Genomic DNA, 15,358 nt, shown 5'->3' on the forward strand with positions numbered 1-15,358 from the left:
GTCGGCATGGACGGGTTGGACCGAAGGGTCTGTTTCCATGCTGTACATCTCTATGACTCTAAGAAGCAAGAATCTAGCACAGCTTTAGAGGATTACAGGCTTACTACAAAGGAGTAAAAAGTGAGGTCTGCAGATGCTGGAGATCAGAGCTGAAAATGTGTTGCTGGTTAAAGTGCAGCAGGTCAGGCAGCATCCAAGGAACAGGAAATTCGATGTTTCGGGCCAAAGCCCTTCATCAGGAATGAGGAAACCTTTGAAACCTTACTACAAAGGAGCTCAGAAATGAAATGAGGAGAGCCAGAAGGGGCCACGAAAAAGGCTTGGCAGGAAAGATTAGGGAGAACCCTAAAACATTTTACTCATATATGAGGAATAAGAGAACGATCAGGGAAAAGGTAGGGCCGGTCAGGGATAGCGTAAGGAACTTGTGTGTGGAGTCTGAGCAGATAGGGGAAGCCCTAAATTAGTTTTTTGCTTCGGTTTTCACTCAGGAAAGGGACCTTGCTGTGAATGAGAACTTTGAGAGCTGGGAAACAGACTTGAACAGATCAAGATTGAATAAAATTGATGTGCTGGAAATTTTGGCAAACATTAAGATTGATAAGTTCCCAGGGCCAGACCAGATTTATCCTAGACTGTTCCAGGAAGCGAGAAAGGAGGTTGCTAAGCTGCTGGCGAGGATATTTGCTTCCTCACTCTCCATGGGAGTCATACCGGAGGATTGGAGGGAGGCGAATGCTATTCCTCTTTCCGAGAAGAACAATAGGGAAATCCCTGACAATTACAGACCAGTCAGTCTTGCGTCTGTGATCAGCAAGGTTTTGGAAAGAATTCTGAGGGGTAGGATTTATGACTATTTGGAAAAGCAAAGTGTGATTAAAGGCAGTCAGCATGGCTTTGTGAGGGGCAGGTCATGCCTCACAAATCTTACTGAGGTCTTTGAAGAGGTGAAAAGACAGGTCGATGATGGTCAAGCAGTGGATGTGGTGTATATGGATTTCAGCAAGGCATTTGATAAGGTTCCCCATGGTAGGCTTATTCATAAGATCAGGAAGTATGGGATACAGGGAGATGTGGCAATCTGGATTCAGAATTGGTGGGTTGACAGAAGGCAGAGAGTGGTTGTAGATGGAAAGTATTCTGCCTGGAGGTCAGTGGTGTATGGTGTCCCGCTGGGCTCTGTTCTTGGGCCTATGCTCTTTGTAGTTTTTATAAATGATTTGGATGAAGAGGTGTAGGGGTGGGTTAGTAAATTTGCCAATGACACAAAGTTGGAGGTGTCGTCTATAGTATCGAGGGCTATTGCAGGCTGCAGCGCAACATAGACAGGGTGCAGAGCTGGGCTCAGAAATGGCAGATGGAGTTCAACCTGGATAAATGCGAAGTGATGCATTTTGGAAGGTCGATCTTGAATGCTGAATATAAGATTAAAGACAGGATTCTTGGCAGTGTGGAGGGACAGAGGGATCTGGGTGTGCAAGTACATAGATCCCTCAAAGTTGCCACCCAAGTGGATCGACTTGTTAAGAAAGCATATGGTGTTTTGGCTTTCATTAACAGGGGGGTCCAGTGTAAGAGCTGCAAGGTTTTGCTGCAGCTCTACAAGTCCGGCACGGTGGCACAGTGGTTAGCACTACTGCCTCACAGCACCAGAGACCCAGGTTCAATTCCCGCCTCAGGCGACTGACTGTGTGGAGTTTGCACGTTCTCCCCGTGTCTGCGTGGGTTTCCTCCGGTGCTCCGGTTTCCTCCCACAGTCCAAAGATGTGCGGGTCAGGTGAATTGGCCATGCTAAATTGCACCTAGTGTTAGGTAAGGGGTAAATGTAGGGGTATGGGTGGGTTGCTCTTCGGCGGGTCGGTGTGGACTTGTCGGGCCGAAGGGCCTGTTTCCACACTGTAAGTAATCTAATCTAATCCCTGGTGTGACCACACTTGGAATACTGTGCCCAGTTCTGGTCTCTGTACTATTGGAAAGATACAGAGGCTTTGGAGAGGGTGCAAAGAAGGTTTACCGGGATGCTGCCTGGACTGGAGGGCTTGTCTTACGAAGAGAGGTTGAATAAGCTCGGACTTTTCTCTCTGGAGAGAAGGAGGAAAAGAGGTGACCTGATCGAGGTGTACAAGGTAATGAGAGGCGTGAATAGAGTCAGTAGCCAGAGACTTTTCTCCAGGACAGGATTGACTGGCATGAGGGGGTCATAGTTTTAAGATATTAGGAGATGTTAGATGTCGGGTCATAACGCAGAGAGTTGTGAATGTATGGAATGCGTTACCAGCTGTGGTGGTGGAAGCAGAGTCATTATGGACATTTAAGCGACTGCTAGACATGCACATGGATAGCAGTGAGTTGAGGGGTACATAGTTTAGGTTATTTTATTTTAGATGAGTAATCCTTGGCACAACATTGTGGGCCGAAGGGCCTGTTCTGTGCTGTACTTTTCTATGTTATTGGTGGCTGTTATCTTTACTGATATAAAGAAAACCGTGATGAATGCCTAGAGACCATTAACTGTAGGAGCAGAGTTCGGCTGGTCAGCCCATCAAGTCTGTTCTACCGTTTAATCATGTCCAATATATTTCTCAACCCCATTCTCCTGCCTTCTCCCCGTACCTCTTGATCTCCTTATGAATTAAGAATCCATCCATCTCTGTCAGAGTCCGAGTCCTACAGCATGGTCCAAGCTGGTCCATGCTGACCAAAATGTCCACCCATGCTAACCCCATTTCCCTGCACTTGGCCCATATTCCTCTAAATCCATGTATTTGTTCAAGTGCCTTTTAAATGTTGTTCGTGTACCCACCTCAACCACTTCCACTCATTCAATATGCATACCGCCATCTGTGTAAACAGTTGCCCTTCAGGTTCCTTATTCTTTCCTCTCTAACCTTAAGCTGATGTTCTCTAGTCCTCAATTTCCCAAACCTGGAAAAAAGATTGAGTGCATTCATCTTATCCATGCCTCTCGTGATCTTATACACTTCTGTAAGGTCACCTCTCTGTCTCCTAAGCGCTAAAAAGTCCTAGCATGTCCAACCTTTCCCAAAACTGAGACTGTTGCGACCTGGCAAGATCCTTGTAAATTTCTTCTGCACTCTTTCCAGTTTAATAACATCCCTCCTACAGCAAGGTGACCAAAACTGAACACAATACTCCAAGTGCAGCTTCCCCGATGTCGTGTACAACTGCAACATAACTTCCCAACTTCTACACTCAATGCCCTGACTGATGAAGGCCAGTGTGCCTGTCTACTTGGGATTCCACTTTCAGAGAACAGTGCATCTGAACTCCAAGGTCCCTTTGTTCCACTAAACTCATTAAGGCCCTACCATTCATCATGAAACTCCTACCTTGATTTGACTTTCCAAAACTGAAAAATGTGTTGCTGGAAAAGCGCAGCAGGTCAGGCAGCATCCAAAGAGCAGGAGATCATGCCCAAAACGTCGATTCTCCTGCTCGATTTTCCAGCAATGCTGATCTCCAGCATCTGCAGTCCTCACTTTCTCCTTGACTTTCCAAAATGCAAGATTTAACACTTATACATCTTAAACTTCCATTTGCCATTTCTCACCCACTTCCCCAGTTGATCAAGGTCCTGCTGCAATTTCTGATAACCTCCCTCACTGTCCACGATGCCTCCTATTTTAGTGTCATTTGCAAACTTATTAATCATGCCTTGTACATCCAAATCATTGATATACATAACAAACGGTAATGAGCCCAGCACCAATCTCTGAGGCACTCCACTAGTCACAGACCTCTAGTCCACAAGCATCCTTCCACTATTACCCTCTGTTTCCTACCATCAAGCCAATTGTGTATCTAATTTGCCAGCTCACCCTGGATTCTATGTGATGTAACCTTTCAGAGCAGCCTGGCATGTGGAACCTTATCGAATGCCTTACTGAAATCTATATAGACTATGTCTACCGTCCTGCCCTCGTCAACCTTCCTGGTTACTTCATCAAAGAACTCAATAAATTTGTGAGGCATGATTTCCCACGCACAAAGCCATGCTGACTGCTCCTAATTCAACACTGTCTTTCCAAATGCATGTATGTCTTATCTCTCAGAATCTTCTCAAGTAACTTATCTACCACAGATATTAGGCTGACTTGTCTTTAGTTCTCAAGTTTTCTTTGCAGGCCTTCTTGAATAAAGGTACAATATTTGCTACCCTCCAGTCTTGAGAGACCTCACCCGTGGCTAACGATGATACAAAAATATCAGCCATTGTCTTCGCAATTTCTTTTCTGGCCTCTTGTAGTGTTCTTAGATGTATCTAGGCTGAAAATGTGTTGCTGGTTAAAGCGCAGCAGGTCAGGCAGCATCCAAGGTACAGGAAATTCGACGTTTCGGGCATAAGTCCTTCATCAGGAATGCTGGTCCTCACCCTGAACAAAAAACAAAGCCCTCCGCTTCTTCCTTTCCCACCGTACCAACCAGTACCCTTCCACTGACACCCTCCTTCGACTGACTGAACTGGTCCTGACCCTGAACAAATGAAGAAACTTCTTAGATGTATCTAACCAGGACCAGGAGATTTATCCACCTTCATACATTCAAATACATCCAACACCACCTCTACTGTGATATGGACTGTCCACAAGATATGGCCACTAACTTCCTCAAGTTCCCAAGTCTTCATGTCTTTCTCCATGGTAAAGACAAAGGAACAATATTCATTGAGAACCTTGCTTATCACCTGCAGTTCTACACATATATGTCCACTTTGGTCCTTGAGAGCTCCTATTCTCTCTTTTGTTATTCTTTTTCATTAATATACTTAACCTCTTCGAATTCACCCTAATCTTCTCAGCCAAGACTATCTCATGTCCCCTTTTCACCCTCCTGATTTCCTTCTTCAGTGAACTCCTGTATCCCCATATACCTCCAGGAATTCCCTTGATCCCAGCTGCCTGTACCTGAGCCGTACCACCTTTTTTCTGATCAAAGCCTCAATATCCCTTGTCATCCAGGGTTCCCTATTCCTGTCAACCTTGCCTTTCACCCTCACATATAGACCTTGAACTCTGGCTATCTCACTTTTAAAGAGTCTTGAAAACACTTAATGACTTGGTCTCGACAGCACTCTGTGGCAGTGAGTTCCACAGATTAGCCATCATTGGGCTGAATAAATTCCTCCTTATGTCGGTCCTCCGGGCCGCACCTTCACTCTGAGGCTGTGCTTTCAGGTCCTAGTCTCTCCTCCTCATGAAAAATTTCTGCATGTCTACTTTATCCAGGCCCCTCAGTAAGCTGTAGGTTTCAATCAGATTCCCCCTCCTCCTCCTAAACTCGATTGAATCCAGACCCAGAAACCGCAACCGTTCCTCATATGACAAACCTTTCATCATGGATTCATTCTTGTATATTTCCTCTGGATTCCCATCAGCACTGTTTTCTTAGATACAGAGCCGAATATTGCTAACAATATTCCAAATGCAGTCTGACCAGTACATCTCTGCTCTTGTACTCTATTGGTTTTGAAATAAATGCCAACGTTGCATTTGCCTGCCTAACTGCCAAGTGAACCTGCCCATTAACCTTAAGAGAACCCTGAAACAAGATGCCTAATTCCCTTTGTGCTTCACATTTTCTAAGTCTTTACCTGTTTAAAAAATAGCCTATGATTCTATTCTTAACAAAATGTGTAAGCTTACATTTTCCCACATTGTATTTCATCTGCCACTTCTTTAGCCATTTGCCTGGCATGTTCAAGTCCTTCTGCAGCATACTGCCTCCTCAGCATAATGATCCTTCCACCTGGCATTCAGTTTGATCTTAACTTGGTCATCAAGGGATGACCGAGGCTAATCAGCAGGTGCAGAGTAATTTTTGAAGCTTTGGGACTGTCTGCTGTTTCTTGGTATCTCAAGTTTTGTATCCAGTTAAAGAATTGTTCAATGTTCTGAGAGAAGAATGTAAGAAATAAGTAAATACTTCTCGAAGTCTACTGAAACTGTTTATATTCCCTGGTGACTATGAAATTAGATATATAGTTATATGGCTGTGAAGGTCATTGAATACTTTAATTTCACTTGTTGGGGGTCATTGATAGTTGGGCTGCTTTAGATTGGCTTGTTATCCCCGTATCTTAACAACTGAGTTGGATAATCAGCCATGACCATATATTAATAATACCATATTCTTGACAGTTTCCCATGCAGAACCATTTCAAAAATCTTAGAGTCCAAGTAGATTCCATCAGCTACATTGCCCTCATCCACACAAATATTCATCACCTTGAATAATTCAAATCAAACACTTCAGACATGATCTCCCCCTGTCAGTGTGGTTTTGCCTACCCTTGCCTCTCCTACTGGAGATGAATTCTCTCCCTCAGAATTTTTCCAATAGTTTCCTTAGTTGTCTGGTTTATCTCCACCCACTTTCTTGAGTAATGGTGTCACCTTAGTGCTGCCTCAGCCCTCTGGCACATCTTGTGGCCATTAAGGATTTGATTTTCAATCTCACTAAGTTATGGTCACTATCACAGGTTATCATCTTGGAATACATCTCTCCATGACCTCGCAGCCCGCTATGCTTGTAGACTGCAAACTCATAACCTTTTGTGATCCTTAAGTTCAGTCCTTTGTGAATCGTGAATTTAATTGGTTCACCATTAGTGGGCATGCTTTCAGCTGCATTATGGCAGAATTTCTGGAGTTCTCTCCATGAACAACAACTGTAACACACTTCTTCAGATTTTGTCCAGACGTCAGTGAGATGCTGGTGGGATGGGCAATCACATAGCAGCTGAAATTTATTGCCAGGATTTGTCACATGTTATGCTTGGATTTCAAAAAAGGATGTAATGCTAATGGAGGTGCAGGTTTACATGAACAGAAGTTACTGAAGGTCACAGGATAGATAGAGAAAATACATATGAGATCTTGAATGCTCTTAATAGAATGTGAAGCAGGATAGTGATGTTGAACCTGTGCAAGACACTGGTAAGACGGCAGCTGGAGTATTATGTAGCATTTTGGTCACCATGTTTTAGGAAAGATGTGAGCGCACTGGAGAGAATGCAAAAGTGATTTAAAGGAATGAGAACCTTTAGTTTTGAGGATAAATTGAAGACCATTCTCCTTGGGGAGGAGAAAGTCGAGAGAAATTTTCCAGAGGTGTCTTGAAAGGTCTACTCGGAGTAAATAGAAACTTCCTATTGGTGAAGAGTTCAAGAATAAGAGAGCACTTTTAATGTGATTGACAAAAGAAGCAAAAGTGAAATGAGGGTTAACATTTTCACGTGGCGAGAGGTTACGATCTTGAATGTGGCGCCTTTGAAGACAGATTTCGATAATGACATTCAGCATTGCTTCCAGTGGCCAATGCTGCCTTTGGCCACCTGAGGAGCAAACTGATGAAAAAGACCTCAAAGCAAGCCCAGTGTTAAGTGCCTGAGATATGGATTCGTCTTTAGCAAATAAACTAAAGGAGAACCCTAAAACTTTCTATAGGTATGTGAGGAATAAAAGGATGATTAGGGTAGGAATAAGGCCAGTCAAAGACAGAACTGGGAAATTGAGTGTGGACCCTGTGGTGCTAAATGAACATTTCTCATCGGTGTTCACTCAGGAAAAGGAGAATGTTGTAGAGGAGAAGAATGAGGTACAAGATATTAAACTAGAAAGGATCGCGGTTTGTCATGCACAGGTGTTATCAATTCTAGAAGGAGTGAAAGTAGACAAGTCCCCTGGGCCGGATGGGATTTATCTGAGAATTCTCTGGGAAGTTAGGGAGGAGATAGCAGAGCAGTTGACTTTGATATTTGAGTCATCATTGTCTACAGGTTTAGTACCAGAGGACTGGAGGATTGCAAATGTTGTGTCATTGTTCAAGAAGGGCAGCAGAGTTGACCCAGGTAATTATAGACCAGTGAGCCTTATTTCTGTTGTAGGAAAAGTTTTGGAAAGGATTATAAGAGATAAGATTTATAATCATCTAGCAAGCAACAATTTGATTTCAGATAGTCAACATGGTTTCGTCAAGGGCAGGTCGTGACTCACAAACCTCATTGAGTTTTTTTAAGAAGTTGACCAAGCATGTAGATGAGGGTAGGGCAGTTGACATGGTATGCATGGACTTCAGTAAACCTTTGATAAGGTTCCACATGGTAAGCTGTTGGAGAAAATGCAGAGGCATGGGATTGAGGGTGATTTAGCAGTTTGGATTAGAAACTGGCTTTGTGGAAGAAGGCAGTGAGTGGTGGTTGATGGAAAACATTCAGTCTGGAGCTCGGTTACTAGTGGTGTGCCACAAGGATCTGTTTTGTCATTTTTATAAGTGACTTAGACGCAGGCAAAGGTGGATGGATTTGTAAATTTGCAGACGACACTAAAGTCGGTGGAGTAGTGGACAGTGTGGAAGAATGTTACAGGTTGCAAGGGGACTTGGATAAACTGCAGAATTGGGCTGAGAGGTGGCAAATGGAGTTCAATGCAGCTAAATGTGAGGTGAATCACTTTGGGAAGAATAACAGGAAGTCAGAATACTGGGTCAATGGCAAGATTCTTGGTAGTGTGGATGTGCAGAGGGATCTTGGAGTCCATGTACATAGATCCCTGAAAGTTGCCAACCAGGTGGATAGTGCTATTAAGAAGGCATACTGTGTGTTAGGTTTCATTGGTAGAAGGATTGAGTTCCGGAGTCACAATATCATGCTGCAACTATACAAAACGCTGGTGCGGCCACACTTGGAATATTGTGTACAGTTCTGGTTGTCCCATTACAGAAAGGATGTGGAAACATTGGAAAAGGTGCAGAGAAAATTTACCAGGATGTTGCCTGGTCTGGAGGCAAGGTCTTTTGACAAAAGGCTGAGAGATTTGAACATTGGAAAGAAGAAGGCTAAGGGGGAATTTGATGGAGACATACAAGATGATCAGAGGATTAGATAGGGTGGACAGTGAAATACTTTTTCATAGGATGATGACATCAGCTTGTACGAGGAGACATAGCTACAAATTAAGGGGTGATAGATTTAAGACAGATATCAGAGGCAGGTTCTTTACGCAGAGACTGGTGAGGGTGTGGAATGCCCTACCTGCTAATGTAGTCAACTCAGCTACATTAGAGAGATTTAAACAATTCTTAGATAAGCACGTGGATGATCTTGGGATAGTGTAGGGGGAACGAGCTGAGAATAGTTCACAGGTCGGCGCAACATTGAGGGTCAAAGAGCCTGTTCTGCACTGTATTATTCTATGTTCTATAATTTACAGCAGAAACCTCAAATCCCTTGAGAAATATCATCAGCAATGCCTGTATGAGATCCTGATGCTCTAATGTAGTATCCTTAGTCTGGCCACTTTCTCCTTTTCTGAGGCATTGGTTATGGTCAGTTTGCAGGCCACATTGTCCAAGCCTGTTACAAGTCTCAAAACACACTTTTCTTCTCCGAGCCTCATCACAAAAATATGCAATCTCCCCATTGACTCATGTGAATCTACTGCCCTGCAAAAGGAGCATTTGCAAAGGCTCAACCACCTCTGTCAGGCCATGGAGGGTGGCAGCATATGTTTTTACAACATATTTCAGTGACTTGGCTGAGGGATGGGAGTGTACTCTCCAAATTTGCGGATAACACAAAACTAAGTGAAAAGACAAGTGATGAGGATGAGAATGGGCACACAGTGGCTCAGTGGTTAACACTGCTGCCTCACAGCACCAGGGACCTGGGTTTACCTCCAACCTCAGGCTGTGTGGTGCTTGTACATTCTCCCTGTGTGTGCGTGGGTTTCCTCTGGGTGCTCCGGTTTCCTCCTACAAAATGTGCAGGTTAGGTGAATTTGCCATTCTAAATTACCCATAGTGGTCAGCAGTGTGTAGGTTCGGTGCATTAGTCGGGGTAAATATAGCTTAACAGTGTAAGGAAATGAGTCTGGGTGGGCTACTCATCAGAGGGTTGGTGTGGACTTGGTGGGCTGAAGGGCCTGTTTCTATACTGTAGGGATTCTATGACACAGCCTACAAAGTGATATAGATAGGTTAGGGCACTGGGCAACATCTTGGAATATAACATGGGAAAATTTGAGGTTACGCACTTTGGCAGAGGAATAGAGGAGCTGAATATTATTTAAATGGGGACAGACTGCAGAAAGCTGCAGTGCAGAATGAAAGGTTTTATCCCCTGGGAATCTAGAATCAGAGAATCTAATAAAAGGGGTTGTCTATTTAAAACAGAGATGAGGAGGAGTTTCTTCTCTCAGAGGGGAGTGGATTTGTAGCACGGTTGAGGTTGGGTTGTCAAGTTTATTTGAATCTGAGAGAGACAGATGTTTAAATCAGTAATGGAATCAAGATGGAAAAAAGGCAGGAAAGTGGAGTTGAGGATTATCATATTCAGCCAGGATCCCATTGAATGGCAGAGCAAACACAATTGTCTTATATGTTATGCTCCTATTGTTATATAGTTTAAGTACGAACAGCAGAAGGAGTGTATGGAAATACGAGGGACCTAGCCATCCCCCTCCTCCTCCATCGGCCTCACTTGTACCTGTGTTTGTGGATCTCGTATCACGATTGGATGGAGAAGTTGCACATGTGCATACTGTATACTGACTTCATTGTGAGGGATGGGGGCGGGGGGGAAGGGTTTGGTGTGAGGAAATGTCCTGCACTCTGCCAGAAAGCGGCCCAGAGTAGGGTTTTGCTGGCGTGTAAGATCTGAGTGCCATTGGAAGGAAAATGTTGAGACTAAGTTCTTCCTCTTTGCCAAAACCTCAAATCCACAAATGCCACCAATCCAGTTGTGTTTCTCTTGTTAGTAAAGTCTTCCTGAGATTGTCCTGCTTGCCTGGCTCTCCCTGTGACCCCACCCTCCTTGTCCTTGTGGTGTTCCTGCTAACATGGTGCCTGGTTCTGCTCATTGGTTATTCGTTGGTGGCTGGTAGTCTGTGTGAGTTCAGCAATACTGCTGACTGTAGTCCCTCCTCTGAAACATATCACAATAAAGTTTGCTTCCAAAGTTCAGTGGATATTGCCCATTCCCAGAAGTCCCTTTCAAACCACAAACACTTCTGTGATTGTTAATGTACAACCGATTCCTCTTGGATTACATTGTGCAGGGGTGGTCTCTGTGACCACACTGTGGGGGTTGCTTTCATTTTGCAGCACAGGGTAAGGATGTCTCTGGGATCTTGCTGTGTGTGGGGGTGGACTGTCTGGGATCTTGCTGTTTGGGAGGCGGAGCTTCTGGGATCATGAGCTGTCAGGGGCAGGGCCTCTGCGATCTTGCTGTGTGGGGAGGGGAGGAGGGTTTTTGGGATCTTACTGTGCCAGGGGAATGTCCCTGGGATCTTGCTGTGTCAAGGGATATCTCTGGGATCTATCTGGGGAGGGGTCTCAATAAACTCCCTGTGCAGGGATGAGGTGTTCTCTACGATCTCCCTGGAAGGATCAATACTACGCTCCATGTAGTGATTAACATTCCTTTGTCACAGGAGAGTGTGGGCCTGGTTTGGCTGCTTTACTGATGTCAGCGGAGAAATGTTCTCAGTTATTGAACAAGCTGTCAGTAACTCCTCCTCCCCCTGTAAAGCTGAGAGTCCTGCCTGGTGACGTGGCTTTGTGCGTTGTGTGTTGGTGTGAGGCCAGAGAGTGTGTGTGTGTGTGAGAAACAGAGAGAGAGTGTTGTTAGGAAGAGAAAGGCCTTGAATTGATGAGGGTACGATGTAGTGAGCAGGACGGCTGCTATCAGAGCCCAGGCTTCTGCCAGAAGGAGGTGAGTCTGCAAATGCATGCAGGAAACTGGGGGGGGGGCGGGGAAGAGATCAGGAGCTCGTTTCTTTTCTATCTGATGCCCCTGCAATAGAATTCTGACTTGGCCTAAAACCTATATGAGCTGTCAGAGCCCAGCTACACCAGGCCACCTCATTCCCACACTAACCTGGCACCTGCTTACTCCCCTGCCTGCTCCCTCACACACTAACCTGGCACCTGCTTACTCCCCTGCCTGCTCCCTCACTCACACTGACCTGGCACGTTCTTACTCCCCTGCCTGCTCCCTCACTCACACTAACCTGGCACCTGCTTACTCCCCTGCCTGCTCCCTCACTCACACTGACCTGGCACCTGCTTACTCCCCTGCCTGCTCCCTCACTCACACTGACCTGGCACGTGCTTACTCCCCTGCCTGCTCCCTCACTCACACTAACCTGGCACGTGCTTACTCCCCTGCCTGCTCCCTCACTCACACTAACCTGGCACGTGCTTACTCCCCTGCCTGCTCCCTCACTCACACTGACCTGGCACGTGCTTACTCCCCTGCCTGCTCCCTCACTCACACTAACCTGGCACGTGCTTACTCCCCTGCCTGCTCCCTCACTCACACTGACCTGGCACGTGCTTACTCCCCTGCCTGCTCCCTCACTCACACTAACCTGGCACCTGCTTACTCCCCTGCCTGCTCCCTCACTCACACTGACCTGGCACCTGCTTACTCCCCTGCCTGCTCCCTCACTCACACTAACCTGGCACCTGCTTACTCCCCTGCCTGCTCCCTCACTCACACTGACCTGGCACGTGCTTACTCCCCTGCCTACTCCCTCACTCACACTAACCTGGCACGTGCTTACTCCCCTGCCTGCTCCCTCACTCACACTAACCTGGCACGTGCTTACTCCCCTGCCTGCTCCCTCACTCACACTGACCTGGCACGTGCTTACTCCCTTGCCTGCTCCCTCACTCACACTAACCTGGCACCTGCTTACTCCCCCTGCCTGCTCCCTCACTCACACTGACCTGGCACGTGCTTACTCCCCTGCCTGCTCCCTCACTCACACTAACCTGGCACCTGCTTACTCCCCTGCCTGCTCCCTCACTCACACTAACCTGGCACCTGCTTACTCCCCTGCCTGCTCCCTCACTCACACTGACCTGGCACGTGCTTACTCCCCTGCCTGCTCCCTCACTCACACTAACCTGGCACCTGCTTACTCCCCTGCCTGCTCCCTCACTCACACTGACCTGGCACGTGCTTACTCCCCTGCCTGCTCCCTCACTCACACTAACCTGGCACGTGCTTACTCCCCTGCCTGCTCCCTCACTCACACTAACCTGGCACGTGCTTACTCCCCTGCCTGCTCCCTCACTCACACTGACCTGGCACGTGCTTACTCCCCTGCCTGCTCCCTCACTCACACTAACCTGGCACCTGCTTACTCCCCTGCCTGCTCCCTCACTCACACTGACCTGGCACGTGCTTACTCCCCTGCCTGCTCCCTCACTCACACTAACCTGGCACCTGCTTACTCCCCTGCCTGCTCCCTCACTCACACTGACCTGGCACCTGCTTACTCCCCTGCCTGCTCCCTCACTCACACTAACCTGGCACCTGCTTACTCCCCCTGCCTGCTCCCTCACTCACACTGACCTGGCACCTGCTTACTCCCCCTGCCTGCTCCCTCACTCACACTAACCTGGCACGTGCTTACTCCCCTGCCTGCTCCCTCACTCACACTAACCTGGCACCTGCTTACTCCCCTGCCTGCTCCCTCACTCACACTGACCTGGCACGTGCTTACTCCCCTGCCTGCTCCCTCACTCACACTAACCTGGCACCTGCTTACTCCCCTGCCTGCTCCCTCACTCACACTGACCTGGCACGTGCTTACTCCCCTGCCTACTCCCTCACTCACACTAACCTGGCACGTGCTTACTCCCCTGCCTGCTCCCTCACTCACACTAACCTGGCACGTGCTTACTCCCCTGCCTGCTCCCTCACTCACACTGACCTGGCACGTGCTTACTCCCTTGCCTGCTCCCTCACTCACACTAACCTGGCACCTGCTTACTCCCCCTGCCTGCTCCCTCACTCACACTGACCTGGCACGTGCTTACTCCCCTGCCTGCTCCCTCACTCACACTAACCTGGCACCTGCTTACTCCCCTGCCTGCTCCCTCACTCACACTGACCTGGCACCTGCTTACTCCCCCTGCCTGCTCCCTCACTCACACTAACCTGGCACGTGCTTACTCCCCTGCCTGCTCCCTCACTCACACTGACCTGGCACGTGCCCACCCACTTGCACTCTCCACCTCCTCAGGACGTGTCTTCCTATTCACCCCAACCACCTTGACCCAGCCTGGCCGGGGGTGACACACACACACACACACACACACACACACACACACACACACACACACCTTCCAGTGAAGCGACTGGTCGCAGCTTCCCACGTGCAAACCGAAGCAGCAGAAAGTTGCATTTGTGTAGTCCCTTTTGTGACGTGAGGAACTTGACTGGGAAGTGAAAACCACAGCACTTGAGGGATGCACAACAAGACTCCATAGCCAAGATGTAAAGGTCTAACAATTTGTTTTTCTGATGTTGACTGAAGGGTAATTATTGGTCAGAGGCGAGCGTCAATGTCCCTGCACCTCTTCTAACACACAAGGTGGAACGTCCAACAGTGCCCACACCCCAGCAATGACCCTCCGACAGCACGGCGCTCCCTCAGCGCTGACCCTCCGACAGCGCGGCACTCCCTCAGCGCTGAGCCTCCGATGGCGTGGCGCTCCCACAGCTGCTTGGGTTCTTTTTCAAAAACGCTGCCCTTTACTCAGTCCTGTTGAAGTTTCACGTGGTTCACCTGCCTTCAATCTGTGTGTGTGTGTGTGTGAGCTGCACGACTGTTTTGGGCCCACGCTGCGTGGGGCCTCCATCAGATGGATATTGAGCAGGCCTGTTGGAATAGTGGCTGTGACAGATTTACTGATCAAGGAGATTAAATGCTCTGTGTGAGCAGGCGGCTGATTATGTTGTAGGGCTGTGTTTCGACCTGTGTCATCAGATCAGGCAACAGTTGCAGTAACCGACGAGTTCCTTGTGCTTTTGTAAACATTGGCTAATGATTGTCAAATTTCACAGGCGACAGTAAGCTTTCTGTTGCACAATTCCTGTTTGGGCACAGGGCCCATGGCTCAAGCAGTTCCTGCTGCTGCTGGGACTGGACAGCAATGAGGATGTTGTAATGACAGCTTCACTCTGTCTCTAACCCCATATTGTCACTCTCCTGGGAGTGTTTCAGGGGGGCAATGTAGAGGAAGCTTTATTCTGGATCTAACCCTGTGTTGTTCCTGTCCTGGGAGTGTTTGATGGAAGACGGTGTAGAGGGAGCTTTACTCTGTATCTAACCCTGTGCTGTCTATTTCAGGTTGAAGTATGATGCTTATCGCACGGACCTTGAGGAGTTGAACCTGGGACCCCGTGATTCACTGACCCTGCCGAAGATTGACCTGGCACAGCAGCTGTTTCTGGTGCATAAGGAGAAGTATCCAGTAACTCCCTCTAAATACTGACACACTTCCTCCCCTCCCTCGGACCCCTGTAAATACTGACACCCCCCCC

General features: G+C 47.5%; 1 protein-coding gene across 6 annotated transcripts in view; it reads left to right on the plus strand.

Annotated features, from left to right (window-relative positions):
• Nucleotides 1-15,358, plus strand: part of LOC132816599 (arfaptin-2-like) — a 44,900-nt gene that overhangs the window by 8,195 nt on the left and 21,347 nt on the right. For 2 of the 6 annotated variants that reach the window (XM_060826410.1, XM_060826411.1), the window contains exon 2: nucleotides 15,165-15,267. The gene's annotated coding sequence lies outside the window, so the exon portion shown is untranslated. Of the gene's footprint in view, nucleotides 1-11,478; nucleotides 11,732-15,164; nucleotides 15,289-15,358 lie in introns of those variants that run through there. The other 4 variants (XM_060826412.1, XM_060826415.1, XM_060826414.1 and 1 more) reach the window with 4 other exon arrangements.

Source organism: Hemiscyllium ocellatum, chromosome 6 (assembly GCF_020745735.1).
Source record: "Hemiscyllium ocellatum isolate sHemOce1 chromosome 6, sHemOce1.pat.X.cur, whole genome shotgun sequence".
NCBI classification, from domain to species: Eukaryota; Metazoa; Chordata; class Chondrichthyes; order Orectolobiformes; family Hemiscylliidae; genus Hemiscyllium; species Hemiscyllium ocellatum.